We start from the raw sequence: 27,689 nt of genomic DNA, 5'->3' as shown, positions 1-27,689 counted from the left end.
AATAGTTTTTTTTTTTTTTTAAATTTACATCCAGATGTTTTCTCTTGTACCTGAAGTCTTTGAGCAATTTGAGCCATGGGAATTAAGCTTCAAATGCAGGCCCAACAAAGTCAGTAAGGTCTCCTTTATTTCCTGTCCTCTCTTATTCTGTCCAAAGAGAGGGGGCTGTTCTCCAGGGGCTCTGCATGGTTCTGCTTCTGCTTCAAGTTGGTTGAGAGGCAGTGCAATGGCTCCCAGGTTCTCTCAATGATGAACCCTGTGTCTGTGGGCCATGTGAGCAGCAGCAGCTGCCTAGGAAGTTATCCAGTGCTCCATCAAATCTCAACAACTGTCCTGGGATGGCTGTGCTAGCTGAGATTGCCCTCTGCAGCCAGCAGAAGCCCATACACACCTGTGGTTAATCCCCCAAAGCAGCAGTTCCGGTCTATGAAGGGCAGGCAACATCCGGGCTGGGCACGGAAAGGTGAACAAACACTACCAGTGCCCTGCCAATTGCCAGTCCCTTCATTCTGGTGTTTTTCCTTGGGTAAATTTGGTTCGTGAAATTAATTATTCAACAGGAGGTGACAGCCGGTGTATAGCAGCACTGTTGGAACAGAGAATAAAGAGGCACATTGGACACAGCAGCTGCACCTCCCAGACCCTGAAATTTAAGATCTTTATAAATGATCTGTTAAAACTATAGTGACGATAAGCTTATGAATCATGATCTATATTAATCAGGGCTGCTGATATGGAAAGATTAATTGAAACGTGCAGTTCTACACAAATGATAAAGTGGTAACAATTTAATATCAGACAAGAAGAGTGAAGAAATTACACTCCAAGCTTCATGCATCATTACTATGGATATTAATATTTTACCCAGCGCAACAGCATCGGGAATCATAATGAAAATCCATAAGTGGTGCACAGACATGATTAAATACAACAGTCTTTAGGAGCTGTTTGGTGGCGGCAGTTGGGCCATATTTCACTCGGTGGCTGGTGATTCCAGTGATAGAGTCTAGACAAGGGTGATTAAAAATTGTTCCTCCTAAAGGCTGTTAACCTTTTACTACTAAAATGAATTTCTTTGATTTTTAAATTATGTTGTTCTCTTTGCTCTTTTCAAAACCAAATTTGATCCCAAACCTTGTCAGGATGCTGGGTCCTTGGCATAGTGACAGTCAAAGCAAAATTTCTCAGCCGTATCCCCTGCCTCAGGGTGTGGCCTTGACCAGGTCATGCAGAATGTTGGGTCATTTTCTGCCTTCAACCAGGGCTGGCTGGAAAGAGTGGATGATAAACTATGAGGGGCTCCTAGGGAGTTCCCAAAGACCAGAAGTTGATAAGGCTGACTTCCTTACCCAACCCTATGAGAGTAGAGATGGAAATGACTTATTTCGAGATCCTGGTCTCACTGGCTTTATTAATCCATTTATTCAATCACTCATCCAACCAATAAGGAAACAAGCTTGCACTCACACCTGGGAAATGCAAAAATCTGCCCCGATAAACACATGTTCCATGCTGAGAAGATTAAAACCTGAATCAGTGTGATGGCTTTGAAAAAGAAGCCAGAGAGAGTCAAGAACAGCATCTTTGCCAGATTGTTTCTTCCACCGTGTGAAATCTTAAATCCCGTAAGTCAAGAGAGAGTCTCCTGACTCCTTTTGTCTTCAGCTAAAACAGGGAGTTTAGTATATATTTGCAGTAGTAAAATTCATCTCCACATCATGTGGCAATAAGAAATGCAGCCTATTTCCTTAAGGACATTATATCCATTTCTTCAACATTCTGGTTTCTTAGGTTTCTAGAAGTGATCCTCAAATTTTAGCATGCACAAATATCAACTAGAGAAGGAGGGGCTTATTTAAAATGTAGTTTTAAAGGGTCTCCAGGTTCTCCCTGGAGATTTCTGGGTATCTTTTTTTTCCTGAAGAGCTCTCTCCTTTCTGAAACTCTCTCCTGCAACTTCCAGCCACCTCAGTCTCCCTTAACTCCTATTTATCTTCTCAACTCTGTGAGACCATGTGCTTGGCTTGTATTTGCTGCCTTGTGGTCTGGAATGTGTTTTCAGGCAAAATGCTGGAGTATCATAGAACTCATCTTCTCCGTTTTCCCTCTTTCACAAATCACAATTTTGGGCTGCTTGTTCTCTAATGTCTGCAAACACCTGTTTCATATATTTTTCCTGTTTTTTAAAAGGCTTGTAGTAGAAGGGTAAATATGGTCACAATTACTTTCATATGGCTAGAGATGAAAGTTGTTACCATCACTTTTTACCTGAAATACTGTAATAATGTCTTGATTTTCATACCTTCCAACTTTTCTATCTCATGTTCTACTACTCTGTTTATTCACGAGGCTCAGCCACAACCAATGTCCTTCTGTCCTTTAACTATGCTAGTTATATCTCAAACATGGGGGCTTTGTGCTTGCTCTTCCTTCTGCATGGAATGCTTCTCTTATTCAGATTTGCAGCTCAAGTGTCACTTCCTCTGAGAAGTCTACCTTGACCACCTAGCTAAAGTCAACATCCAATATCAAAGTTTACTATATTATATCTAGACCACTTCCTCATTGGCTTCATTGCTTTCTGATGTATTTGTTTGCATGCTTACTGTTTGTTATCTCCCGCTAGAATGAAAGTTCCGTGAGTCAGAAACCACATATACCTTGTTTATCATATATCTCTAGTGCCTAGAACCATGTGAAAAATACTCAAAACTACTTATTGAGTGTTGAATGAATTAATTAATAAATGTGGAAAGATACATCAAGAAAATTCAGGATGAATATTGTGACAGGGTTTGCGGGAGAACCTGTCACTAGAAGAGAGAAATCTTGCTCTGATAGGGAAATAAATTAATTCTACAATATTTGGACTCTGGTTTAGTCAGTTATTTGAGACTATCATAACCCTGTAATGAAATGGTTAAGAGCATGAATTTTGAAGTTTGGAGTATTTGAGTTTGGTTCTTGGCTCTACTTTTAAGTAAGTGTATAATCTCGATAAGCCTCAGTTTATTCTTCTGTGGAGAATAATCCATTAGAGTTATTGTGAGAGAGTGTTTATAGAACTTGTGTTACAGTGCCTGGCTCTGTAGAATATGTGGTGCAGTACCAGACACAGACTTTAAAATAACTGTGTTTAGTATATATAAGAAAATAAGAAATAAGATTTTTTTTTTTCACAGAGAACTGAAATCACACAAAACAGTACCAAATAAAAATTATAGAGCTGAAAAAATATAACAATCAAGTTGAAGAACTCATTGAATAAGTTTTATATCAGATTCTGCATACTTAAGAGAAGAATCCACGGATGGGGAAATGGGTCAGAAGACAACAGCCCTAACGAAACATAGAAATACAAAATTATAGGATACACAGAAGAGATTATAAGAGATACAAATACAGGGAGAGGTTCTAACATATATGTCACTGGAGTCTGAGAAGGCGAGGATCAAGATAATAGGTCAGAAGAAAGTAATGGAAGAGAGCTTGTCAAAAACTAGTGAAAGACTTTGAGCCACAGATTTAAGGTGGCCTCCAAAGCCTGAACCAGGCAAAAAGAAATGTATGCCTGGGCGTATAGTAAAAATGCGTAAAATCAAAAACAACTAAAAACACACAAGCTATCAGAGGAAAAAGAACAGATTATTTTCCAAGGAAAAAAATTAGACTGACAGCTAACCACTTAATAGAAACAATTTAAACCAAAAGACAGTGAAATGACATCAAAGTGTGAAAGAAAAGACACGTCAACCTAGAATTCAATATCTAGCCAAAAAGTCTTTCAAGAATGAAAGGAAAATAAAGACATTTTCAAACAAATAAAATCTGATAATTTGTCACAGGGAGAGCTAGCAGTAAAGGTGCTCTTCAGGCAGAAAAAGAAAATTATTCTAGATGGAAGCATGGAAATAATGGAATAATGATGTGTAGTGAAAATGATGTAGGTAAATAGAAATGAACAATGACTATGTCAAATAATTATAATGTCTTATTAGGTTTAAAATATAGAGAACATTAACATGCATGATAATAATGCTATATATGTCAGGAAGGGTATGCAAACGGAACTAAAGATTTCAAACGATTTTGCTTGTATTGCCTGGGTAGAGAGTAAAATACCAATTAATATTAGACACTTACAATGTCACTTAAGGATGCATGTGGTAATTTCTACTGTTATCATTACAATAGTAAAGCAGTCTATAATTTCCAAGATAATAGAGGCAAAAATTGAATAAAAACACTCAGAAGCTACTTTAAAACACAGAAAAGAAGAGAAAGAGGAAATAGCAGTTATGGTAAATTTGACGCAAACGTATCAGTAACTACATTCAAACCAAAAGGACTAAATGCTTGAGACCAGGAGTTTGAGACCAGCCTGGGCAAGAGTGAGACCCCATTTCTAAAAACAAAAATAATTAGCCAGGTGTGGTGGCGTGCTTGTAGTCCCACCTACTTGGGAAGCTGAGGCAGGAGGATTGCTTAAGCACTGGACTTTGAGGCTGCAGTGAGTTGTGATGCACCACTGTACTCCAGTCTGGGTGACAGAGAGATACATCCTTATAAATAAATAAATACATATATAAATAAATATTCTTTAGCTTGAATAAAAAATAAAACTCATCTACACTGTTATAAAAGACACAGGTAAAACACAAGGATAAACAAGTTGAAGGTAAGAAGAAAGAAAACATCAGAATAAAGCTGATATAATAAAATGTTTAACTCATAATGAATACATAATAATGTTAAATTTTATGCACTTAATAATATAGAAGCAAAATACAATGCACAAATTTTATAGGACTATGAGAATTGGGCACATCCATGATCAAAATGAGTAATTATGACATATCTCTGAATAATTCATTTTAATAAACATGTCAAAAAAATCAGCAAAGTTATAGGGAATGAAAACATATACGAGCATTCTACCCACCATCTGTGGGATAGATACTCTTTTTAAAATTTTATTCTCCCTGGTTCTTTAGCTTTATTTTTTCTAAAGTTTTTATTTTTGATTTTTCTGGGTACATAGTAGGTATATATGTTTATAGGATACAGGCATACCATGTGTAATAATCACATCAAGGTAAATGGGGTATCCATCACTTCAAGCATTTATCATTTCTCAGGGTTACAAATAATCCTATTATACTGATTTAGTAATTTTAAAATGTACAATAAATTATTGTTGACTGTAGTCACCCCATTGTGCTATCAAATACTATACCTTATTCATTCATTCTTTTTTTTTTTTTTTTTGTACCCTTTAAACATCCTCACTTTTTCTCTCCTTCCCCACTAACCTTCTCAGCCTCTGGTAACTATCATTCTACTCTCTATCTCAGTGAACTAGATTGTTTTAGTTTTTAGCTCCCACAAATGTGTGAGAACATGTGAAGTTTGTCTTCCTATGCCTGGCTTATTTCACTTAACATAGTGTCCTCCAGTTCCATCCACATTGTTGCAAATCACAGGATCTCATTCCTTTTTATGAATGAATAGCACTCCATTATATATGTGTACCACATTTTCTTCATCCATTCATTGATAGATACTTTGATTGATTCCAAATCTTGGCTGTTGTGAATAGTGCTGCAAATAAAATGGGAGTGCAGATATCTTTTCAATATGCTAATTTCCATTCTCTTAAGTCTATACATAGCAGTGGGATTGCTAGATCATATGGTAGTTCCATTTTTAGTTTCTTGAGAAATATCCATACTGTTCTCCATTGTGGCTTTCCTAATTTACATTCTCACCAATAGTGTACAAGGGTTCCCTTTTCTCTACATCCTTGCTAGCATTTATTCTTGCCTGTCTTTTGGATAAAAACCATTTTAATTGGGGTGAGATGATACCACGTTGTAGTTTTGATTTGCCTTTCTTTGATGATCAATGATTTTGAGCAACTTTTTATATATTTTGCCGTTTATACATCTTCTTTTGAGAAATGTCTATTAACATCTTTTCCCCATTTTTAAGTCACATTGTTAGATTTTTTTTCCTATTGAATTGAGTTCCTCATATGTTCTGGTTATTAATCTCTTGTCAGATAGATGGTTTGCAAATATTTTCTCCCATTCTGTGGGTTGTCCCTTCACTTTGTTGATTTCTTTGTTGTGCAGAAGCTTTTCAACTTGATGTGATTCCATTTGTCCATTATTGCTTTGGTGGTCTCTGCTTTTACTCAAGAAATACTTGCCCAGACCAATGTCCTGGAGAGTTTCGCCAAAATTTTTGTATAGTAGTTTCATAGTTTGAGGTCTTAGATCCATTTAAAATGGTCTTAGACCCTTTCTAAAAGTCTTTAATCCATTTTGATTTGATTTTTGTATATGGTGCAAGATAGGGGTCTAGTTTCTTTCTTTTGTATATGGATATCCAGTTTTCTTAGCACCATTTATTGAAGAGACTGTCCTTTCCCCAGTGAATATTCTTGGCATCTTTGTTGAAAATGAGTTCACTGTAGATATATGGATTTATTTTTGGTTTCTCTATTCTGTTCCATTGTTCTAGATGTCTGTTTGTATGCCAGTACCATGCTGTTTCATTTACTATAGCTCTGTAATATAATTTGAAATAAGGTAATGTGATTCCTCCAGTTTTATTATTTTTGCTTAGGATAGGTTTGGCTATTCTGGGTCTTTTGTGATTCCATGTAAGTTTTATGATTTTTTTTCTATTTCTGTGAAGAATGTTACTGGTATTCTGACAGGGATTGCATTGAATCTGTAGATTGCTTTGGGTAGTATGGGCATCTTAACAATATTGATTCTTCCAATCATAAACATGAAATATCATTCCATTTTTTTGTGTGTGTCCTCTTCAATTTCTGTCATCAATGTTTTATAGTTAATGTTTATTGTACAGATTTTTCACTTCTTTGGTTAAGTTTATTCCTAGATATTAAATTTTATTTGTAACTATTGTAAATGGGGTTTATTTCTTGATTTCTTTTTCAGATTGTTTGCTGTTGGTACATAGAAATGCTACAGATTTTTGTATGTTAATTTTGTATCCTGCAACTTTACTGAATGTGTTTATCGGTAGTAGTAGTTTTTTGGTGGAGTTTTTAGGTTTTTTCAAATATCAGATTATATCATCTGCAAACAAGGATAGTCTGGCCTCTTCTTTCCCATTTGGATGCTCTTTATTTCTTTCTTTTGTCTGATTGCTATAGCTAGGGCTTCCAGTATTACATTGAAAAGAAGTGGTGATAGTGAGCATCCTTGTCTTGTTTCCAGGTATTCAAAGATCTTAGAGGAGATGTTTTCAATTTTTCCCCATTTAGTATGATATTAACTGTGAGTCTGTCATATATGGCTTTTATTGTGTTGTGGTATATTCCTTTTATACCCAGTTATTTGAGGATATTGATCATGAAGGGATGTTAAATTTTGTCAAATACTTTCTTCAGCATTATTTAAAATGATCATATGGTTTTTGTCCTTCATTCTGCTAATATGATGTGTCACATTGATTGATTTGCATATGTTGAACTATCCTTGCACCCTAGGAATAAATCCCACTTGGTCATGATGAATGATCATTTTACTGTGTTGTTGAATTCAATTTGATGGTATTTTTTATTTTTGCATCAATGTTCATCAGAGATATTGGTCTGTAGTTTTCTGTTTTTGATATGTCTTTGGCTGGTTTTTGTATTACTGGCCTCATAGAATGAGTTGGGAAGTATTCCTTCCTCCACTATTTTTCAGAATAGTTTGAGCAGAATTGGTATTAGTTCTTCTTTAAATGTTTGGTAAATTTCAGCAGTGAAACCATAGGGTCCTGGGCTTTTCTTTGCAGGGGGACTTTTTATTATGGTTTTGATCTCATTGCTTGTTATTGATTTATTCAGGTCTTGGATTTCTTCATGGCTCAATCTTTGTAAATTGTGTGTGTGTAGGAATTCATCCATGACTTCCAGGTTTTCTGACTTATTGGCATATAGTCGTTCATAATAGTCTTTAATGATCCTTTGAATTTTGACAATATCAGTTAAATGTTTCCTTTTTCATCTCTGATTTTTTTTTTTTTAAAATTTGGGTCTTCTCTCTTAGTCCAGCTAAAGGTTGGTCAATTTTGTTTATCTTTTAAAAAACCAACTTTTCATTTTCTTGATATTTTCTATTTTTTGTCTTCAATTTCATTTATTTCTGCTCTGATCTTTATTATTTCTTTTCTTCTGCTAATTTTGGGTTTGGTTTGCTCTTGCTTTTCTAGTTTTTAAAGATGCATTGTTAGGTTGTTTATATTTGACGTTTTTGTACTTTACTGATATAGGTACTTATTGCTATCAACATTTCTCTTAGCTCTGCTTTTATTGCTTTCCATAGATTTTGTTATGTTTTTTGTCCATTTTTATTTATTTCAAGACATTAAAAAATTTCCTTCTTAATTGCTTCATTGACCCACTGGTCATTCAGAAACATATAGTTTAATTTCCTTGTGGTTGTATAGTTTCCAATGTTCTTCTTATTATTGATTTCTACTTATTCCATTGAGGTCAGAGAAGGTACTTAATAAAATTCTATTAAAAAAATTTTTTTAAATTCTTGTTTTGTGGCTTAACATGTGGTCTATCCTTGAGAATGATCCATGTGCTGAGGAGAAGAATGTGTATCCTGCAGCCATTGGATGAAATGTTCTGTAAATATCTATTAGGTCCATTTGTTATATAATGCAGATTAAGTCTGATGTTTCCTTGTTAATTTTCTCTCTTGATGATCTGTTCAATGCTGAAAATGGAGTGTTGGTAACTCCAGCTATTATTCTTTTGGGGTATATCTCTCTCTTTAGTGCTAATATTTGCTTTATATATATGGGTGCTCCAGTGTTGGGTGCATATATATTTACTATTGTTATAACCTTTTGCTCAATTGATCCTTTTATTATTATATGCTGACTTTCTTTGTCTGTTTTTATGGTTTTTGTCTTGAAATCCTTTTTTCTAATATAAGTATAGCTACTCTTGCTGTCCTGCAGTTTCCATTTGCATGGATTATTTTTTCCATTTCCATATTATCAGTTTGTTTGTGTCTTTATAGGTGAAGTGTAGCTTCTTGTAGGCAGTATTGTTTTTTAAAAATCCATTCAGCCACTCTGTGTCTTTTGATTGGAGAATTTAGTCCATTTACATTCAGTATTATTGTTAAGTAAGGGCCTATTACTGCCATGTTGTTATATGTTTTTTGGTTGTTTTGTGGTCTTCTCTTTTTTCTTTCCTTTCTGTCTTCCTTTTTATGAAAGTGATTTTCTCTGGTGGTATGTTTTAATTTTGTACTTTCTTTGTGTGTGTATCTGTTGTAGGTTTTTAAATTTGAGGTTACCATGAGGCTTGCACAAATATCTTATAACCTATTATTTTAAACTGATGAAAACTTTGATGGCAAAAACAAACAAGCAGGAAAAACTAATTAATAAGGGCTCCATGCATTAACTTCATCCTCCTGTTTTTTAACTTTTTCTGTTTCTATTTATATCTTATTTTATTGTCTATGTCTTAAAAAATTGTTGTAACAATTATTTTTGATAGGTTCATCTTTTAGTCTTCCTTACAGAATAAAATTAGTGTTGTAATAGTCTGTATTTGTCTGTGTACTTACTATTCCCAGTGAGTTTTGTACATTCAGATGATTTTTAATTGCTTGTTAATGTCTTTTTCTTTCATATTGTAGAACTCTATTTACCATTTCTTATAAGAGAGGTCTGATGTTAATGAAATCTCAGCTATTGTTTGTCTGGGATAGTCTTTATTTCTCTTTAACATTTGAAGGATATTTCTCAGGACATAATATTTTTTGATAAAAGACTTTTTTTTTTCTTCAGCACTTTAAATATGTCATGCCACTCTCTCCTGGCCTGTAGCGTTTCCACTGAAAAGTCTGCTGCAAGACATATTGGAGCTTCATTGTATGTTATTTGTTTATTTTTTCTTGCTGCTTTTAGTATCCTTTCTTTATTCTTGATCTTTGGGAGTTTGATTATTAAATGCCTTGAGGTAGTTTTGTTTGAGTTAAATCTCCTTGATGTTTTATAACCTTCTTGTACTTGAATGTTGATGTCTTTTTTTTAGGTTTGGAAAGTCCTCTATTATTATCTCTTTAAATAAACTTTCCACCACATCTCTTTCTCTGTCTCTTTAAGGACAGTAACTCTTAGATTTGCCCTTTTGTGGGTATTTTGTATATCCTGTAGGTGTGCTCATTGTTTTTTATTCCTTTTCTTTTTGTCTTCTCTGACTGTGTATTTTCAAATAGTCTGCCTTTAAGCTCCCTTATTATTTCCTCTGCCTGATCAATTCTACTGTCATGAGACTCTGATACATTCTTCAGTTTTTGATTGAATTGTTTAGCTCCAGCATTTCTACTTGGTTGTTAAAAATTATTTTAATGTCTTTGTTCAATTTATCTTATAGGATTCTGAGTTATTTCTCTGCGTTATCTTGAATTTTGTTTAATTTTCCTCAACACAGCTATTTTGGTTTTTTTTCGATTTTTCTTTTTATTTTTTTTAATGCACATGCAATTCCATAATCTGTATCAAAACAGCTATTTTGAATTCTTTGTCTGAAAAGTCACGTATCTCTGTCACTCTGGGACAGAGTGAGATTGATCATTGGTGCTTTATTTAGTTTGTTTGGTGAGGTCATATTTTCCTGGATGCTCTTGAGGCTTGTGGATGTTTGTCAATGTCTAGGCATTGAAGAGTTAGGTATTTATTCTAATGTTTGCAGTCTGGGTTTGTTTGTACCTACCCTTCATGAGAAGGCTTTCCAGGTATTCAAAGGGAATTAGTATTATGATATAGATCTTTGATCACTACAGCTGTACTGCATTGGGGGCATCCTCAGCCTACTAATACTGTTATTTTTGCAGACTTGTAGAGGTACCACCTTGGTGGTCTTGGGTAAGATCTAAGAGAATTCCCTGGATTACCAGGCATAGTCTCTTATTCTCTTCCATTACTTACTCCCAAAGAAATGGAATTTTTGTCTTCATGCAGAGCTGTCTGGATTTGGAGGAGGGATGATGCAAGAACTTCCATGGCTACCCTACTGGGACTGTGCTGGATCACACCTGAAGCTGGCACAATACTGAGTCTCACCTGAAGCCAGCACAGTACTGTGTCTCACCCAAGGCCTGTGGTGACTATTTCTTGGTTACCACTTAATGTTTATTCAGGACTCACAGACTCTTTAGTCAGTAAGTGACTGACTAAAGCAAAGGCCTGCCAAGCCTGTTTCTTTCCTTTTAGGGCAACAGGTTCCCTTCTGGCCCAGGATGGGTCTAGAAATGCCCTCCAGGAACTGGGTCCTAGAATTGACTGCTTTAGGAATAGGAATATGCATGGTGCTTTGTTTTACTGTGGTTGATCTGGTAAGCCAAGTTGCAAGATAAAGTCCTCTTTCCTTTTTCTTCTCCTTTTCTCAAGCAGGAAGGAGTCTCTCCCTGTGGCCACCACTACCCCAGGCCCATGGTGACTATTTCCTGGATACTGCTTATGTTTATTCCAGGAGCACAAAGCTGGTTTAAAATCTGAAAATCAATTAATTCAATACACCACATTAATACAATAAAAAACAAAAAACACAAGATAATAAAATTGATGCAGAATGAACATTGGCAAAATTCAACACGCTTTTATGATTAAAAAAAAACACTCAACAAACTAGGAGTATGAGTGTATTTCCTCAACCAGGTAAAGGGAATCTATGAAAATTCCACAGCTAATGTTATATTTAAAGATGAAAGGCTGAATGTTTTCCTCCTATGATCAGGAAGGAGACAATGATGTCCATTCTCACTACTTATGTTCATCATTGTGCTGGAGAAACGTTTTAGTAAGTGCAATAAAAAGAAGGAGGCAGGAGAAAGAAATAGAAGTCTTCTAGATTGGAACAAAAGAAATAAAGTTACCTCTATTTCCAGATGATATGATATTGTATGTAGAAAATCCTGAGGTATCTTTAAAAAAACAAAAATAATATATGAGTTTAACAAATTTGCAAGATCCAAGATCAGTATACATAAATTAACTCTATTCCTATGTAATAGAAGTAAGCAAACAAGGAATAAAATGAAGAAAACAATTTTATTTATAATAGCGTGAAAAGAATAAAATAGGAATAAACTTAACAAAAGAAGTAAAACTTATACTACGAAAATGATAAAACATTGCTAACATAAAACATATCCCATTTTAGTGGATTGGAGGACTTAATTTTTTTTTCAGCTTGTAAAAAATATTTAATGATGTGTTCTCCAAAAAAATTGGCAATATTGAAATGTGAGTGAAGTAGATTACAAAACAAATTAACTTCAATTTGTGGATATAATAAAAGGATATATGAATAGAGAAAAGAGTCTAAGAATAAACATTATCAATATAACTGTAGTAATTTCTGAGAGCTTCTACTGTGGTTGATTTTAATGATTATTTATAATTTTCAGTGTTTTCAAATTGCATGTGATGAGTATGTACATACTGTGAAATCAAAGACGAATAACGCGACTTTAAAAGCTATTCATAAATGTTGAATTTGCGCTAAATTTGTCCTTTTAATTTGAAAATTCTTAGCAGTAATAAAATGTCTACTTTACTTGTCCAAGTGTAAAATTTAGCATTGTCTTTATTCTTCCAATATCTGAAGGTTATCTTTATTTAAATAATGCATGTAAACTCTCACTAAAAAGACAAGTGAAAAAATAAAAAGTATCCATATGCATAAACACTGAATTGCACAGCAAATTTATTTATATTTATTACTTTTTTACATCTTTATTCTTCACCATACTGCAAAGTCAGACTTATTCAAGGAAGGCTTAAATGCTTTAAAATATCAAATAAAATATTGCCTTCTGGAATTGCTCAAATTAATTTCAAACTTCCTTTAATATAACAATATGCTATCAATTTTTTAAAATCATTTAATAGAGTAGATTTGGGAGATTTCACTTCTACATTCCATGTGATTGAGGATAATGTTTTCATATTCTTTATTATTGTGAACAGATTTTCAAAATTTCTTAAAATAGAAACTCAAACGAAAGTACAATCTTCAAATAAAATTTAAAGGTACTGCCAGTATTTTTGCAATGATAAAATCTATTACTTTCTTGTGGGTTAAAACTAAAGCCACATTATTAGTACTAGCTGTGCTAGATCCTCAAGGATCTAGAACTAGAAATACCATTTGACCCAGCCATTCCATTACTGGGTATATACCCAAAGGGTTATAAATCATGCTGCTATAAAGACACATGCACATGTATGTTTATTGCAGCACAATTCACAATAGCAAAGACTTGGAAACCCAAATGTCCATCAGTGACAGAGTGGATTAAGAAAATGTGGTACATATACACCATGGAATACTATGCAGCCATAAAAAAGGATGAGTTCATGTCCTTTGAAGGGACATGGATGAAGCTGGAAACCATCATTCTCAGCAAACTATCGCAAGAACAGAAAAACAAACACCTCATGTTCTCACTCATAGGTGGGAATTGAACAATGAGATCACTTGGACACAGGAAGGGGAACATCACACACCGGGGCCTATTGTGCGGAGAGGAAAGGGGGAAGGGGGGAGGGATAGCATTAGGAGATATACTTAATGTCAATGACGAGTTAATGGGTGCAGCACACCAATATGGCACATGTATACATATGTAACAAACCTGCACGTTGTGCACATGTACCCTAGTCCTTAAAGTATATATATAAAAAAAGAATGCATTCAAAACCGTAATCATTTTCTCTACCAATGAAATGTGGTCTTAATATTTTTAAAATGCTTATCCACCCCTGAACTGATACACAAATTTGATACAGTACCTATTAAAATCCCAGTTGGCTTCTTTGCAGAAATGCACAAGCAGATTCTAAAATTTATATGAAAATTCATGGGACTCAGAGTAGCCAGGAAAATAATTGACAAAGAACAAAGTTGGAAGATTCATATTTCCTGGTTTCAAAACTCACTACAAAGTTACAGTAATCAAGACAATGTAGGATTGGCATAAGAAAAGACATACGAGTAAATGGAATGGAACTGAGAAGCCAGAAAACAAAAACATGAATCTATGGTTGACTGATTTTCAACAAGTGTGCTGAGACAATTCAACGGGGAAAAGAATAGTCTTTCAACAAGTGTTGGTGGGACATATCCACATGCAAAAGAATGAAGTTGGACCACTACCTCACACCATGTACAAAAGTTAACTAAAAGTGAATCAAAGACTTATATGTCAGAGCAGAGAGTTTTGTAACTCTTAGAAGAAATCATAGGTGTAAATCTTTGTGACTTTGATTGACGTAATACTTTCTTAGATACAACAGCAAAAGCATAAGAAACCAAGGTCATATAGATGAATTGGATTTTAGCAGAATTAAAAACTTTTGTACTTCAAAGGACATTATCACATAAATGAAGATAAACCACAAAATTGGAGAAGATATTTGCAGTTCATACATCTGAAGAGTCTACTATCCAGAATATATAAAAATGTACTGCAATTCAATAAAAAGGTGAATAATTAAAAATGAGCAAACTATTTGAATAGACAGCTTTCCAAACAAGATATACAAATGGCCAATTATATGAGAAATTGTCAATATCATTAGCCACCAGAGAATTGCTAATTTCAATTCATACTCACTAAAATGGCTATAGTAAAGAAGACACATAATAACAAGTGTTAGAAAAATCGGAACCCTCTTACACTGCTGGTGGGAATGTAAAATGATGCAGCTGCATTGGGAAGCAATCTGGCAGTTCTTCAAATGACTAAACATGGAATGACCAAATGATCTGGTAATTCCACCACTAAGGATATACTTCCAAGAAATGAGAACACATGTCCACACAAACGCTTATGCATGAATGTTCATGGTGGCATTATTAATAATATCCCCAAATTTGAAACATCCCAAATGTCAATCAACAGATGAATGAATAAGTAAAATGTGATATACCCATAAAATGAAATAGTATTTAGTGATAAAAAGAAATTAAATACTAGTGAGCCTTGACAACATTATGCTAACTGAAAGAGGCAAGTCACAAAGGACCATGTTATACAATTCTGTTTATATGAAGTGTCCAGAATAGGCAAAGCTATAGATACAGAAGATAGTAGTAGTAGACTGTGTATTAGTAATATCCTAGGCCTACATAGGATTGGGAGATGGGAGGGCATGATAGTTAAAGTGAATGGAGTTTTTTTCCTGAAGTAATACAAATGTTCTTAAATTGATCATGGTGATGGATGTAAAACTCAATTAATCCACCAAAAGTCATTAAACTGTGCACTTTAAATGGGCAAATTATGTAATATTTGAGTGATCTGTGTTATATTGGATAATTTATGGTGGCTTATACTTTTTGAGGAATTGGTCCATTTCATCTAAGTTGTCAATTTCGTAGGTGAAGAGTTATTAATTAATAATATTCCCTTATAACCCCTTGATGTTTGCAGGGTCCCCAGTTTCAATTTTGATATTAGTAATTTATGTCATCACTCTTCTTTTTCTTTAGCAGTCTTGCTAAGGCTTATGAATTTTACCAGTCTTTTAAAAGATCCAACTTTTGCTTTCATTGATTTTTCTACTGCTTTCCTGTTTTTGGTTTTATTAATTTCTACTCTTATATTTATTATTTCTTCTTTTACTTGCTTTGTGTTTAACTGCTCTTAGATTTTTAGTTCCTTGAGATGGAAGCATCAGTTACCTATTTGAAACTCTTCCTGATTTCCAACGTATGCATTTAGTGCTGTAAATTTCCCTTTCAGCACTGCTTTTGCTGTATCCCACAACTATGGAAAATTTGTATTTCATTTTCATTGAGTTCAACGTATTCTTCTTGAGATGTCTGCTTTGATGGATGAATTATATAGAAGTGTATCATTTAGTTCCCAAGAACTTGGAACTTTTCTTATTATCCTTCCGCTTTAAAATTTGAGTTTCAATTCATTGTGATCAGAAACAGCTTTTGTATCATTCTAATTTTTAAAAAGTTTGTTGAGGTTTGTATTGTGGCCAAGGATATAATCTATCTTAGTTTATATTTTGTATGCACTTAAAAAGAATGTGTATTTTGTTCTTGTTGGGTCTTTTTGACACTTGCTTATTTTATAAATTTCAATTAGATTCTGTTGGTTTTTACTATTATTGAGCTATTTAATAGTCTTGTTAAATTTTTGTACAGAGATTCTATCAATTGCTAATAGAGGGGTTTTACCTTCCCCAAATATAATTGTGAATTAGTTTATTTCTCTTTTAATATTTATCAGGTTTTACTTACATGTTTTGGGTCTATTTTTTGGTACATATAGATTTAGGATTGCTGTCTTTTTGTTGGATGACTCTTTTATTCTTATATATTGTCCCTTTCTATCTCTAGTAATTTTATTTGTTCTGAAATTTTTTATCTGAAATTAATTTAGCCTCTCTTACTTTTCTTTCATTAATGTTTTCATGACATATCTTTATCCTTTTACCTTAACCTGTCTATATCATATTTGAAGTTAGTCTCTTGTAGATAATATACTTGTGGATCATGTTTTTACTACATTCTGATAATCTCTGTCTTTTAGTTGTAATGTGATGGTATTTAAACCATTTACATTTAATGTAATTATTGGTAAGTTAGGGTATGAGTTTGCTGTTTTATTTTTGTTGTGTGTTGGTTCTCTCTCTTCTTTGCTACTCTGTTTTCTTTTTTCTGCCTTTCATGGGTTATCTAAACATTTTTTAAAAATTCCATGTTAATTTATTAATAGTGTCCTTGAATGTGTCTCTTTGTATAGTTTCTTTGTTTTTCCATAGGATAGCTATATAATTATCTCTTATTGTGGTCTACAGATGTAGTCATTTTACTCGTTCAAGCAATATATAATAATGTATCATATTTTAAACCTATTTACACTTTACAGCCTATTACTCTTTATTTTTATTTTATTATACTTTAAGTTCTGGAATACATGTGCAAAACATGCAGGTTTGTTACATAGGTATACATGTGCCATGGTGATTTCCTGCACCCATCAACCCATCATCTACATTAGGTATTTCTCGTAATGCTGTCCCTCCCTTGCCCATTTGTGTGTGATGTTTCCCTCCCTGTGCTCATTTGTTCTGATTGTTCAACTCCCCGTTAGGAGTGAGAACATATGGAGTTTGGTTTTTTGTTCCTGTGTTAGTTTGCTGAGAATGATGGTTTCCAGTTTCATCCATGTCCCTGCAAAGGACATGAACTCACTCTTTATTGTGGCTGCATAGTATTCCATGGTGTACATGTGCCACATTTTCTTTATCCAGTATATCATGGATGAGCATTTGTGTTGGTCCCAAGTCTTTGCTATTGTGAATAGTGCTGCAATAAACATATGTGTGCATATTTTTATAGTAGAATGATTTATAATCTTTTGGGTATATACCCAGTAACGGGATTGCTGGGTGAAATGGTATTTCTAGATCCTTGAGGAATCACCACACTGTCATCCACAATGGTTGAACTAATTTACACTCTCACCAACAGTGTAAAAGTGTTTCTATTTCTCCACATCCTCTCCAGCATCTATTGTTTCCTGACTTTTTAATGATCACCATTCTAACTGGCATGAGATGGTATCTCATTGTGGTTTTGATTTGCATTTCTCTAATGACCAGTGATGATGAGCTTGTTTTTTTCATATGTTTGTTGGCTGCATAACTGTCTTCTTTTGAGAAGTGTCTGTTTGTATCCTTTGCCCACTTTTTGATGGGGTTGTTTGTTTTTTTCTGTGTAAATTTGTTTAAGTTCCTTGTGGATTCAGAATATTAATTAGCCCTTTGTCAGATGGATAGATGGCAACAATTTTCTCCCATTCTGTAAATTGCCTGTTCACTCTGATGATCATTTCTTTGACTGTTCAGAAGTTCTTTAGTTTAATAGGTTCCGTTTGTCAATTTTGGCTTCTTTTTTGCAATTACTTTTGGTGTTTTAGTCATGAAGTCTTTGCTCTTGCCTATGTCCTGAATAGTATTGCCTAGGTTTTCTTCTAGGGTTTTTATGGTTTCAGGTCTTATGTTTAAGAGTTTAATCCATCTTAATTTTTGTATAAAGTGTAAGGAAGAAGTCCAGTTTCAGTGTTCTGCATATGGCTAGCCAGTTTTCCCAAAACCATTTTTTAAATAGGGAATCCTTTCCCCATAGATTGTTTTTGTCAGGTTTGTCAAAGATCAGATGGTCATAGATATGTGGCATTATTTCTGAGGCCCCCTGTTCTGCTCCATTGGTCTATATATCTGTTTTGGTACCAGTACCATGCTGTTTTGGTTACTGTAGCCTTGTAGTATAGTTTGAAGTCAGGTAGCGTGATGTCTCCAGCTTTGTCTTTTTGCTTAGGATTGTCTTGGTTATACGGGCTCTTTTTCAGTTCCATATGAAATTTAAAGCAAATTTTTCTAATTCTGTGAAGAAAGTCAATGGTAGCCTGATGGAGATAGCATTGAATTTATAAATTACCTTAGGCAGTATGGCCATTTTCACCATATTGATTCTTCATACCCATGAGCATGGAATGTTCTCCATTTGTTTCTGTCCTCTCTTATTTCCTTGAGCAGTGGTTTGCAGTTCTCCATCAAGAGGTCCTTCACATCCCTTGTAAGTTGTATTCCTAGGTACTTTATTCTGTTTTTAGCAATTGTGAATGAGAGTTTACGCATAATTTGGCTCTCTGCCTATTATTTGTGTATAGGAATGCTTGTGATTTTTGCACATTGATTTTGTATCCTGAGACTTTGCCAAATTTGCTTATCAACTGAAGTTTTTGGGCTGAGACAATGGGGTTTTCTAAATCTACAATCATGTCATCTAAAAACAGAGACAATTTGACTTCCTCTCTTCCTATTTGAATATGCTTTATATCTTTTTCTTGCCTGATTGCCCTCCAACAGAGCCTCCAACAGTATGTTGAATAGGAGTGGTAAGAGAAGGCATCCTTGTCTTGTGCCGGTTCTCAAAGGCAATGCTTGCAGTTTTTGCCCATTCAGTATGATATTGACTGCGGGTTTGTCAAAAATACCATTTATTATTTTGAGACATGTTCCATTAATACCTAGTTTATTGAGTGTTTTTGGCATGAAGGAGTGTTGAATTTTGAGGATGATCTTTTCTTCATCTGTTGAGATAATCATGTGGTTTTTGTCATTGGTTCTGTTTATGTGATGGATTATGCTTATTGGTTTGCATATGTTGAACCAGCCTTGCATCTCAGGGATGAAGCCGAACTGATCATGGTGGATAAGCTTTTTGATGTGCTGCTGGATTTGGTTTGCCAGTATTTTATTGAGGATTTTCACGTCAATGTTCATCAGAAAAAATGATTTCTTTTTTTGTTGTGTCTCTGCCAGGTTTCGGGGTCAGGATGATGTGGCCTCATAAAATGAGTTAGGAAGGAGTCTCTCTTTTTCTATTATTTGGAATAGTTTCAGAAGGAATGGTACCAGCTCCTCTTTGTGCTTCTGGTGGAATTTGGCCATGAGTTCATCTGGTCCTAGAGTTTTTTTGGTTGGTAGGCTATTAATTACTGCCTCAATTTCAGAACGTGTTATTGGTCTATTCAAGGATTCTATTTCTTCTTGGTTTAGTCTTGGGAGGGTGTATGTGTCCAGGAATTTATCCATTTCTTCTAGATGTTCTAGCTTATTTGCATAGAGGCGTTTATAGTATTCTCTGATGATAGTTTGTATTTCTGTGGGATCAGCAGTAATATCCCTTTTATCAATTTTGGTTGTGTCTGATTCTTCTCTCTTTTCTTCTTTGTTAGTCTGGATGGCAGTCTATCTAATTAGATGGTCTAACAAAACTCTGTTCAGTTTCATTCTTTCTTTTAAAAAAACCAGCTCCTGTATTCATTGATTTTTTGAAGGGTTTTTTGTGTGTCTATCTCCTTCAGTTCTGCTCTGATCTTAGTTATTTCTTGTCTTCTGCTAGCTTTTTAATTTGTTTGCTCTTGCTTCTCTAGTTCTTTTAATTGTGATGTTAGGGTGTCAATTTTAGATCTTTCCCACTTTCTCATGTGGACATTTAGTGTTAACAATTTTCCTCTAAACACTGCTTTAACTGTGCCTGAAAGAACTTATTTATTTCTGCCTCAATTTCGTTATTTACCCAGTAGTCATTTAGGAGTGGGGTTGTTCAGTTTCCAGATAGTTGTGCAGTTTTGAGTGAGTTTCTTAATCCTGAGTTCTAATTTGATTGCACTGTGGTCTGAGAGATTGTTTGTTACGGTTTCCGTTCTTTTGCATTTGCTGAGGAGTGTTTTACTTCCAATTATGTGGTCAATTTTAGAATAAGTACTATGAGGTGCTGTGAAGAATGTATATTCTGTTTATTTGGGGTGGAGGGTTCTGTAGATGTCTACTAGTTCTGCTTGATCCAGAGCTGAGTTCAAGTCCTGAATATCCTTGTTAATTTTTTATCTCCTTGGTCTGTCTAATATTGACAGTGGAGTGTTAAAGTCTCCCACTATTACTGCGTGAGAGTCTACATCTCTTTGTAGGCCTCTAAGAACTTGCTCTATAAATCTGGGTCCTCCAGTATTGGGTGCACATATATTTAGGAGAGTTAGCGCTTCTTGTTGCATTGATCCCTTTACCATTATGTAATGCCCTTCTTTGTCTTTTTTGATCTTTGTTGGTTTAAAGTCTGTTTTATCAGAGACTAGGATTGCAACTCCTGCTTTTCTTTTTGCTTTCCATTTGCTTGGTAAATATTCCTCCATCCCTTTATTTTGAACTTATGTGTGTCTTTGCACATGAGATGGGTCTCCTAAATACAGCACACCAATGGGTCTTGACTGCATCCAATTTGTTATTCTGTGTCTTTTAACTGGGACATTTAGCCCATTTATATTTAAGATTAATATTGTTATGTATGAATTTTATCCTGTCATTAAGACGTTAGCTGGTTATTTTGCCTGTTAGTTGATGCTGTCTCTTCATAGTGTTGATGGTCTTTACAATTTGGTATGTTTTCGCAGTGGCTGATATTGGCTTTTCCTTTCCATATTTAGTGCTTCCTTCAGGAGCTCTTGTAATGCAGGCCTGGTGGTGACAAAATCTCACAGGATTTTCTTGTCTGTAAAGGATTTTATTTTTCCTTCACTTATGAAGCTTAGTTTGGCTGGATATGAAATTCTGGGTTGCAAACTGTTTTCTTTAAGAATGTTGAATATTGGCCTTCACTCTCTTCTGACTTGTAGGGTTTCTGCAGAGAGATCTGCTGTTAGTCTGATGGACTTCCCTTTGTGGGTAACCCAACCTTTCTCTCAGGCTACCCTTAACATTTTTTCCTTCATTTCAACCTTGGTGAATCTGATGGTTATGTGTCTTGGAGTTGCTCTTCTAGAGGAGTATCTTTGTGGTGTACTCTGTATTACCTGAATTTGAATGTTCGCCTATCTTGTTTGGTTGGGGAAGTTCTGCTGCATAATGTCCTGAAGAGTGCTTTTCTACTTGGTTCCATTCTCCCTGTCACTTTCAGGTACACCAGTCAAACATAGGTTTGGTTGTTTCTCATAGTGCCATATTTCTTGGAGTCTTTATTTGTTTATTTTCATTTTTTTTCTCTAATCTTGTCTTCTGGCTTTATTTCATTAAGTTGCTCTTCAATCTCTGATATTCTTTCTTCCACTTGATCGATTCAGCTATTGATACTTGTGTATGCTTCATGAAGTTTGTGTGCTGTGTTTTTCAGTTCCATCAGGTCGTTTATGTTCTTCTCTAAACTGGTTATTGTAGTTTACAATTCCTTTAACCTTTTTTCAAGGTTCTTAGCTTCCTTGCATTGAGTTAGAACATGTTCCTTTAGCTCAGAGGAGTTTGTTATTACCCATGTTCTGAAGCCTAGTTCTGTCAATTCGTCAAACTCATTCTCCATCTAGTTTTGTTCACTTGCTGGTGAGGAGTTGTGATTCTTTGGAGGAGAAGAGTCATTCTGGTTTTTTGAATTTTCAGCTTTTTTGTGTTTCTTTTTCCTCATCTTCATGGATTTATCTTCCTTTGGTCTTTGATGTTGGTGACCTTTGTATGAGGTTTTTGTGTGGGTGTCCTTCTTGTTGATGTTGATGCTATTGCTTTTTGTGTGTTAGTTTTCCTTCTAACTGTTGGGCCTCTCTTCTACAGGTCTGCTGGAGTTTGCTGGAGGTCCACTACAGACCGTTTGCCTGGGTATCATCAGTGGAGGCTACAGAACAGCAAAGATTCTGCCTGCCTCTTTCTCTGGAAGCTTCGTCCCAGAGGGGCAGCTGCCAGATGCCAGCTGCTGCTGTGCTGTATGAGGTGTCTGTTGACCTCTGCTGGAAGGTATCTTTCCATCAGGAGGCACAGGGGTCAGGGACCCACTTGAGAAGGCAGTCTGTCCCTTAGCAGAGCTTGAGCACTGTGCTGAGAGATCTGCTGCCCTCTTCAGAGCCAGAAGGCAGGAATGATTAAGTCTGCTGAAGCTGCGCCCACAGCCGCCTTTTCCCCCATGTGCTGTGTCCCAGGGAATTGGGAGTTTTATCTATAAGTCCCTGACTGGGGTTGCTGCCTTTCTTTCAGAGATGCCCTGCCCAGAGAGAAGGAATCTAGACAGGCGTTCTGTCTACAGTGGCTTTGTGGTGCTGGGGAGGTCTCTGCCCAGTGGAAAATTCCAGGCTGTGACTTTGTTTACACTGTGAGGGGAAAATCACCTACTCAAGCCTCAGTAATGGCAGACCCTCCTCCCCCAACCAAGCTGGAGCGTCCCAGGTCAACTTCAGACTGCTGTGCTGGCAGCCAGAATTTTAAGCCAGTGGATCTTAGTTTGTTGGGTTCTGTTCAGGTGGGTTCTGCTGAGCAAGACCACTTGGCTCCCTGGCTTCAGCCCCCTTTCCAGGGGAGTGAACAGTTTTGTCTCACTTATGTTCCAGGCGCCACTGGGGTACAATAAAAACAAAAAAAACAAAACAAAAAATAAAAAACAAAAAAAACCTCCTGAAGCTAGCTCTGTGTCTGCCCAAACGTCTGCCCAGTTTTGTGCTTGAAACCCAGGACCCCAGTGGTGTAGGCCCCCGAGGGAGTATCTTGGTCTGCGGGTTGTGAAGATGGTGGGAAAAACATAGTATCTGGGCCAGATAGCACCCTTCCTCATGGCACAGTCCCTCATGGCTTCCCTTGGCTAGGGGAGGGAGTTCCCCGACCCTTTGCACTTCCCGGGTGAGGCAACGCCTCACCTTGCCTCTGCTCGCCCTCCATGGGCTGCACCCACCGTCTAACCAGTCCCAATGAGATGAACTGGTTACCTCAGTTGGAAATGCAGAAATCACCTGCCTTCTGTATTGGTCTTGCTGGGAGCTATAGACTGAAGCTTTTCCTATTCGGCCATCTTGTCCCAGAATCCAGTCCTATTGCTTCTTTTTGTCAGTTTTTTTCAAAGATCAGATGGTCGTAGCTGTGCAGTTCTGCATTCTCTATTCTGTTCATTGGTCTATGCCTCTGTTCTTGTACCAGTACCATGCTGTTTTGGTTATGGTAGCCCTACTGTATAGTTTGAAGTAGGGTAGTGTGATGTCTTTAGCTTTGTTCTTTTTGCTTAGAATTGTCTTGGCAATTTGGGATCTTTTTGGTTCCATATGAATTTTAAAATAGTTTTTTTTTTTCTGATTCTGTGAAGAATGTCAATGGAGTTTAATGGGAATAGCACTGAATATATAAATTACTTTGGGCAGTATGGCCATTTTCAAAATATTGATTCTTCCTATCCATGAGCATGGATTTTTTAAATTTGTTTGTGTCTTCTCTGATTTCTTTGAGCAGTGGCTTGTAGTTCTCCTTGAAGAGGTCCTTCACTTCCCTTGTTAGCTGTATTGATAGGTATTTTATTCTTTTTATATCAATTGTGAATGTGGGTTCATTTGTGATTCGCCTCTCTGCTTGTCTATTGTTGGTGCATAGAAATGTTAGTGATTTTTGCACATCGATTTTGTATCCTGAGACTTCGCAAAGATTTCATGTTGAAGATGCCAAAAGCAATTGCAACAAAAGAAAAATTTGACAAATGGGAACTAATTAAACTCAAGAGCTTCTGCACAGCAAAAGAAACTATCAACAGGCAACCTACAGAATGGGAGAAAAATTTTGCTATCTGACAAAGGCAGAATATCCAGTATTTATAAGGAACTGAAACAAATTTACAAAACAAACAAACAAACAACCCCATTAAAAAGTGGGCAAAGGACATGAATGGACACTCCTCAAAAGAAGACATACATGTGGTCAACAAACATATGGAAAAAAGCCCAACATTACTGATCATTAGGGAAATGCAAATCAAAACTACAATGAGATACCATCTCACACCAGTCAGAATGGCTACTATTAAAAAGTAAAAAAACTACAGATGCTGGTGAGGATGTGGAGGAAAAGGAACACTTTTACACTGTTGGTGGGAATGTAAATTAGTTCAACCATGTGGAAGGCAGTGTGGCAATTCCTCAAAGACCTAGAAGCAGAAATACAATTTGATTCAGCAATCCCATTACTGGGCATATACTCAAAGGAATGTAAATCATTCTATTATAAAGACACATGCACGCATGTGTTCACTGCAGCAGTGCTTACAATAGCAAAGACATGGCATCAACCTAAATGCCCATCATTGATAGACTAGAGAAAGAATATGTGGTATGTATATACCATGGAATATCACGCAGCCATAGAAAGGAATGAGACTAGGTCTTTTGCATGGACTTGGATGGAGCTGGAGGTCATTATCCTTAGCAAACTAATGCAGGAACAAAAACCAACTACCATGTATTCTCACTTATAAGTGGGAACTGAATGATGAGAATACATGGACACCTGGAGGGGAACAACACACACTGGGGCCTATTGGAGGGTGGGGATGGGAAGAGAGAGAGCATCAGAAAGAAAAACTAATGGATACTGGGCTTAACACCTGGGTGTTAGGGTGATCTGTGCAGCAAACCATCATGGCACACCTTTACCTATATAACAAACCTGCACATCCTGCACGTGTATCCTTGAACTTAAAATAAAAGTTAAAAAAAGAAGAAGGCTTCTATCTTTCACCCACACATCATTCCCAGAAACAAACTCTGAATGGCCCTATTTGGAGCGCATGCCTACTTCTGAAGTAATCCCTGTGATTGGGGGATGTGACACTGTAAGTGGCCCAGCCTGAGCCACACCATGTATCCTCTTCTTTGGCATCAATGTTAGAAGTCAGGACATGATAACAGAGAGGTCCACCAGTGGCTCATACACTATGACTACTTCTTGGGAGCAGAGAGGGATAAAAGTGGAGAAGTGGCAGCAATAGGGATGTGGTGGTGGTGAAATGAGATTTTACATTTTTTCTCTGTTTATTATTTTAATTTTTAATGAATAACTTGCATTCACACTATATATTTTCAAATAATAGCTTCTCACACCACATAAGAAAATGTGTATTGACACAAGACAAGGATGCCCTCTTTCACCACTCCTATTCAACATAGTATTGGGAGTGCTGGCCAGGTCAACCAAACAAGAGAAAGAAAGAATTCAAAGAGGAAGAGAGGAAGTCAAACTGTCTCTGTTTTCAGATGACATAATCCTATATCTAGAAAACCCCATTATCTTAGCCCAAAGGTTTCTTAAGCTAATAAACAACTTCTGCAAAGTCTCAGGATACAAAATCAATGTGCAAAAATCACAAGGATCCCTATATGTCAACACCAGAGAAGCAGAGAGCTGAATCATAAATGAATTCCCATTCAAAATTGCTACAAAAAGAATAAAACACCTAGGAAAACTGCTAAGAAGGGAAGTGAAGGACATCTTCAGGAAGAACTACAAACCACTGCTCAAAGAAATGAGAGGATACAAACAAATGGAAAAATATTCCACATTCATGGTAGGAAGAATCAATATTGTGAAAATGGCCATAGTACCCAAAGTAATTTATAGATTCAATGCCATTCCCATAAAACACCATTGACATTCTTCACAGAATTAGAAAAAACTTTTAAAGTTAATGTGGAACCAAAAAGGAGCCTGTAGAGCCAAGACAATATTAAGCAAAAAGAACAAGCAGGAGGCATCACACTACCCAATTTCAAACTATACTACAGGGCTACTGTAACCAAAACAACATGGTACTGGTACAAAAACAGACACCAAGACCAAAGGAATAGAATAGAGAATTTAGAAATAAGAATGCACATCTACAACCATCTGGTCTTTGAAAAATCTGACAAAAAGAAACAATGGGGAAAGGATTCCCTACTTAATAAATGATGCTGAGAAAACTAACTAGCCATATGCAGAAAATTGAAACTGGACCTCTTCCTTACACCTTATACAAAAATTAACTCAAGATAGATTAAAGATTTAAAGGTAAAACCCAAACTTACAAAAACCATAGAAGAAAATCTAGGCAGTAGCATTTAGGACATAGGCATGGGCAAAGATTTCATGATGAAAACATGAAAAGCAATTGCGACAAAAGCAAAAATGTACAGATGGGATCTAATTAAACTAAAGAACTTCTGCATAGCAAAAGAAACTATCATCAGAGTGAAGAGGCAACCTACAGAATGGGAGAAAAATTTTGCCATCTATCAATCTGACAAAGATGTAATATCCAGAATCTACAAGGAACTTAAAGTTACAAAAACTAAACCAGCCGGGCGCGGTGGCTCACGCCTGTAATCCCAGCACTTTGGGAGGCCGAGGCGGGCGGATCACAAGGTCAGGAGATCGAGACCATGGTGAAACCCCGTCTCTACTAAAAAATAGAAAAAAATTAGCCGGGCGCAGTGGCGGGCGCCTGTAGTCCCAGCTACTGGGGAGGCTGAGGTAGGAGAATGGCGTGAACCCGGGAGGCGGAGCTTGCAGTGAGCCGAGATTGCGCCACTGCACTCCAGCCTGGGCGACAGAGCGAGACTCCGTCTCAAAAAAAAAAAAAAAAAAAAAAAAAAAACTAAACCAACCAACCAACTAACCAACCAACCAACCAACCAAACAAAACCCCATTAAAAAGTAGGCAAGGGACATGAGCAGACACTTTTCAAAAGAAAACATTTATGCGGCCAACAAACATACGAAGAAAAAGGTCAGTGTCACTGATCATTAGAGAAATGCAAATCAAAACCACGATGAGATACCATTTCATGCCAGTCAGAATGGCTATTATTAAAATGTTAAGAAACAACAGATGCTGGTGAAGTTATGGAGAAATAGGAATGATTTACACTGTTGGTGGGAATGTAAATTAGTTCAACCATTGTGGAAGATAGTGTGGTGATTTCTCAAAGGCCTGGAACCAGAAATACCATTTGACCCAGCAATCTCATTACTGTGTGTATACTCAAAGGGATGTAAATCATTCTATTATAAAGATACATGCACATATATGTTCATTGGAGCACTGGTCACAATAACAAATACATGGAATCAACCCAAATGCCCATCAATGATAGACTGGAGAAAGAAAATGTGGTACATATACACCACGGAATACTTTTTATGCAGCCATAAAAAGGAACGAGATCATGTCCTTTGCAGGGACATGGATGGAGTTGGAAGCCATTATCCTCAGAAAATTAACACAGGAGCAGAAAACCAAACACTGCATATTCTCACTGGTAAGTGGGATCCATGAG

Source organism: Chlorocebus sabaeus, chromosome 15 (assembly GCF_047675955.1).
Source record: "Chlorocebus sabaeus isolate Y175 chromosome 15, mChlSab1.0.hap1, whole genome shotgun sequence".
NCBI classification, from domain to species: domain Eukaryota; kingdom Metazoa; phylum Chordata; class Mammalia; order Primates; family Cercopithecidae; genus Chlorocebus; species Chlorocebus sabaeus.
The sequence above is the reverse complement of the archived record's forward strand: the minus strand, read 5'-3'. Positions refer to the sequence as shown.